The sequence below is a fragment of the Mandrillus leucophaeus genome, unplaced genomic scaffold, assembly GCF_000951045.1.
Source record: "Mandrillus leucophaeus isolate KB7577 unplaced genomic scaffold, Mleu.le_1.0 Scaffold26, whole genome shotgun sequence".
In the NCBI taxonomy this organism is placed as follows: domain Eukaryota; kingdom Metazoa; phylum Chordata; class Mammalia; order Primates; family Cercopithecidae; genus Mandrillus; species Mandrillus leucophaeus.
The window spans coordinates 2,411,859-2,416,880 of record NW_012102698.1 but is presented as its reverse complement, the minus strand read 5'-3'; the positions used below and the strand labels follow the sequence as shown (position 1 = coordinate 2,416,880).

Here is a 5,022-nt window from a genome sequence, read left to right as displayed (position 1 = left end):
AACAGACGCCACTTCTCGGAATGAAAGCCCTGGAAATTAATAAGTGTTGGTGAGGATGTGGACAAACTGAACTCTCCTGCCCTGCTTATACGCTGCTAAGTGGGACAGTGGAATGGTACAGCCACTGTGGGAAAGGCGAGAGTACCTCAAAAAGATAACCACAGAGTTATCAGGGGACCCAGAAATTCCACTGCTAGGTATACGAACCTAAGAGAAATGAGGCCAGGTGCGGCGGCTCATGCCTGTAACCCCAGCACTTTGGGAGGCTGAGGCGGGCAGATCACTTCAGATCAGGAGTTCAAGGCCAGCCTGGCCAACTCGGTGAAACCCCGTCTCTACTAAAAATATAAAAATTAGCCAGGCATGGTCGTGCACGCCTGTAATCCCAGGTACTCAGGAGGCTGAGGCACAAGAATCGCTTGAACCCGGGAGGCAGAGGTTGCAGTGAGCCAAGATTGCCCCACTGAACTCCAGTCTGGGTGACCCATCAAGGCTCACTCTCAAAAAAAAAAAAAAAAAAAAAAAAAAAGATGAAAACATGCGTTCACACAAATTCTTGCACACAGATGTTCACAGCAGCGTTATTCATCACAGCCAAAAGGTAGAAAGAACCACGTCCATCAGCCGACGACTGGGTGCGCATACGGCGTGCTTTCCATACACACAATGGAATATGACCTGGCACGAAAAGAAGCAAAGCAGGCAGGCCGGATGCAATGGCTCACGCCTGTAATCCCAGCACTTTGGGAGGCCGAGGCGGGTGGATTACCTGAGGTCGGGAGTTCAAGATCAGCGTGACCAACATGGTGAAACCCCGTCTCTACTAAAAATACAAAATTAGCCGGGCGTCGTGGCACATTCCTGTAATCCCAGCTACTCGGGAAGCTGAGGCAGGAGAATCCCTTGAACACGGGAGGCGGAGGTTGGAGTGAGCCGAGATCACGCCATTGCACTCTAGCCTGGGTGACAAGAGTGAAACTCCGGCTCAAAAATAAATAAATAAATAAATAAATAAATAAATAAAATAAAATAGCGAAGCAGTGGTAAAAGCGAAGCAGGGGTATGTGCTCCTCCCCGAGTGGACCTCAAGAGCACTGCACTGAGTGAGAGAAGCCAGGCATGAAGGGCCACCCGCTGTACTTCCATTGATAACAGAATGTCCAGAACAGGCACATCCACAGACAGAAAGCTGTCTGTGGTCACTGCCAGGGTTGGCGAAAGGGTATGAGGAGGGGCTGCTAAAGCTTTCTGGCTGGGGTAATGAAAATCTCCTGGATACCGGGCACGTGGGCTCACGCCTGGAATCCCAGCACTTTGGGAGGCCGAGGTGGGTGGACCACCTGAGGTCAGGAGTTCGAGACCAGCCTGGCCAACGTGGTGAAACCCCATCTCTACTAAAAATACAAGGATTGGACAGGCGTGGTGATGTGTGCCTGTAATCCCAGCTACTTGGAGGCTGAGGCAGGAGAATCACTTGAACCCGGGAGGCGGAGGTTGCAGTGAGATGAGGTCACACCACTGCACTCCAGCCTGGGAAACAAGAGTGAAACTACGTCTTAAAAGAAAAAAAAAAAATCAAGGGGGACCATTTGGATGCTGGTGAAATCAATGTCTCTAGTAACAGACTCTCTCACGGGATCAAAGCTAGTGACCAATTATGGATTTAATGTATCATTAAAGTCATTTTTTTTTTTTTTGAGACGGGGTCTTACTCTGTTACCCAGGCTGAAATGCAGTGACATAGTCTTGGCTCACTGCAACTTCCGCCTCCGGGCTCACACGATTCTCATGCCTCAATCTCCCAAGTAGCTGGTACTACAGGCACCCGCCACCACGCCCAGCCAACTTTTTGTATTTTTGGTAGAGACAGGGTTTCACCATGTTGCCCAGGTTGGTCTTGAACTCCTGAACACAAGCAATCCCCCTGCCTCGGCCTCCCAAAGTGCTGGGATTACAGGGTGAGCCACTGTGCCCAGGCTAGTGTCATTGAATTTAACGTGGCCACGCCGTCCAGAAGGGCCGGGGTAGGGCAGGGGGCTGAACAACCCAGTGACCCTGAGGGCAGGGGCTTGAGCTCCAGCTCTGTTCATTATTAGCCCTGTGACCTCAGCAACCTACGTTAACCGCTGTGCCTCAGTCTCCCTCGCCGGTAAAATGGAGATAACAAGGCATCCACTCCTCAGGGCTGCAGTGAAGAGTGGATGAGTGTTTTTTAAACTTACTTTTAAAAAACATTAACACATATTAATAGAGAAGGGGTCTTGTCATGTTGGTCTCAAACTCCTGGCCTCTGGCGATCCCCCAACCTTGGCTTCCCAACGTGCTGAGATTACAGGCATGAGCCACTGCTCCAGGCCACAGACGGGTTTGGCGTGGAAAACTCCTGGTCTAAGGCCGGCACAGAGCAAGGCTTCAGTAAAAAGACTCTGCTCTTATTCCTTAAACCTTCTAGCACTTAATTCTCAACTGGCTAAAAAGAAGTTGCTCCAAATAACCTAACTGCCCAGGGGCTCAAAGTCTAACACAGCCCCTGATTTTTACCCATTTCTTGGGTAGAATCCTGGGGCTGGCGAGGGGAGCCTGGGGCCCAGGGCAGCTTCTCTGTGCATCCACCCCCAGCACACACTCCTGGGGAGGCCGTGTGCTCTGCATCAGCCCTGTGGAGAGGCAGCAGCAAGAAGAGCCAATTACCAATGCTGTTTATGCCAAGGACGGGCAGGGGAGAGGGGTGTCCAAAGCCGGGGACTGTGCCTGCCGCTGGATTCGTGAATTTAAAAGTATCTCCTTTTGTTGTTGTTTAAATACCCAGCTGGCCGGGCATGGTGGCTCACATCTGTAATTCTAACACTTTGAGAGACCAGAGGTGGGAGGATGGCTTGAGCCCAGGAGTTCAAGATCAGCCTGGGTAGTAAGACTCCCATCTCTGCAAAAAATAAAAAATCAGCCGGGTGTAGTGGTACACACCTGTGGTCTCAGCCACTCAGGACACTGAGGTGTGAGGGTTGCTTCTGCTCAGAAGGCAGAGGCTGCAGTGAGCTGAGATTGCACCACCACACTCCAGCCTGGGCAAGAGCAGGACCCTGTCTCAAGAACCAAACCAAATCCCCCGGCAGATCCTTTAGGCTCCTGTTTCCTGAAGCAGAGGCTCATCGGGAAAATGAGCTCCTGGAGCCCCACCCAGGGGTGGGCCAGATGAGCCAGAGAAAAGCAGGACACCCTGAACAAGTGGCATGTATTGGGCCTCAGTTTACCCACATGTCAGGGCCCCTTCAGTGTTGCCACACAGGGTGGAGGGGGGCGCCTGTGTATGAAAGTCTGGCCGGTCCACTGACTCTTCTCCTGAATAACAAGGGGAAGGATGACTGCCTATTTTGCCAGTATTCTTTTGACACAGGGACAAGGTAACAGGGTCAGGGCCAAAGGAAACAGCACAGAGCTGGGAACCGCCTCCTTGGAGCAGCTGTGTGATCCGGGGCGAGTCTCTTGACCTCTCTGAGCTTTGGCCTCCACTACAAATGGCAACCCTGGACTCCCTTGAAGCTCCTGCCACCTGGCTCGGGGCAGCAGCTCAGTGGGTGTGCGTCCAGCCTGCTGCTTCGCAATCCTCATTTCCCGGCTATTCACAGGAAACGAGGGGCGTCTGGCAGGGCTGGAATTGCTTTTCCGGGAATGACACTCCCATCATTAGGCAGGTGGGTCCTTCCTCTTTAACAGAATAAATATCCTTCGTGATGCTCAGCACCAGTGGGGACCGTCGGCGTCATCTCCAGCAGCTGTCCAAGTCCCACCCCGCTTCCCCTTGAAGACCTTTCTCTGTGGGGGGTGGGGGCGCAGGGCCACCAGGCCTGAAGTGGTTTGTGGAGGTCCTGGCCCCGTGGCCACTGCTAACTTGGACCTCACTCTCCTGTGGACAGATGGCCTCTGGGGGAGGAAGCCCAGGCATGGCTGATGGGTCAAGGGCCTGGCTGGGGCCTCCGACTCTGGGCCTGGCCTTCCCTGCCACTCAAGGACCCTGGCCCAAGGCGGGACAGACACTCACCGGACACCCTCGTTGAGGCTGAAGAGCTCCTGGTCGGGCAGCCCCTTGCGCTGGAAGACGGCAATCACCCCGTTGTGGATGCTGTGGGCAGAGGGAAAAGAACACTGCAGTCCCGAGGTCTGAGAGCCCCCTGGTTGCCCATCAGGCCCCCTTCCTCTTTCCCTCTCTCTTAGAAGGGCAGGATCGCCGTCCCTGCAGGACCCTGCTCATACCCACTTCAACTCCGAGGCCCTGCAACCCTGGCCCAGCCCTGCTGGAGCCCAGCCTGTATCACCAGGTGCCCTCTGGTCACCGCCCCAGGACCTTGCTCCCATGTCCTCTGCACACTATGTGGCCAAACCTCAGCCAGCTCTGCCTCCTTTCTGGGTTCTTAACCCCACCCTGCCCAGGCCAGAAACCAGGAAACCCCTGCGCCTCTCCCACCCCCAAAAACATCCAAGTCCTGTGGACTGTTGCCCCTTCTCTACCTCCACGGCCACCCCGAGTTCAGGAGCATCACTGCATCCCTAGCCAGCTGCGGGGCTCCCGACCCCCTCATGCTTCCTGCCCCTGTTTATAAAACTCTCTAAGATAGCCGGGTGCGGTGGCTCACGCCTGTAATCCCAGCACTTTGGGAGGCTGAGGTGGTGGATCACAAGGTCAGGAGATCGAGACCATCGTGACTAACGTGGAGAAACCCCGTCTCTACTAAAAATACAAAAAATCAGCAGGGTGGGATGGCGGGTATCTGTGGTCCCAGCTTCTCGGGAGGCTGAGGCAGGAGAATGGCGGGAACCCGGGAGGCGGAGCTTGCAGTGAGCCGAGATAGCACCACTGCACTCCAGCCTGGGCGACAGAGCGAGACTCCATCTCAAACAAAACAAAACAAAACAAAACTAAACTAAACTGAACTCTCTAAGGCAGGCGCTGGCAAACATTTACTGTGAAGGGATAGAAAGCAAATCTTTTAGGCTTCATGGGTCAGCAGCCTCTGTTACAACTGC

At 54.0% G+C, this 5,022-nt stretch overlaps 1 protein-coding gene across 2 annotated transcripts in view; it reads right to left on the bottom strand.

Annotated features, from left to right (window-relative positions):
* PRR5 (proline rich 5 (renal)) overlaps positions 1-4,124 on the bottom strand; it is a 25,215-nt gene extending 21,091 nt beyond the window's left edge. Inside the window, exon 1 of one of the 2 annotated variants that reach the window (XM_011984023.1) lies at positions 4,040-4,124. The gene's annotated coding sequence lies outside the window, so the exon portion shown is untranslated. Of the gene's footprint in view, positions 1-4,033 lie in introns of both variants that reach the window. The other variant, XM_011984024.1, reaches the window with a different exon arrangement.
* Positions 4,125-5,022: the final 898 nt, after the last annotated feature.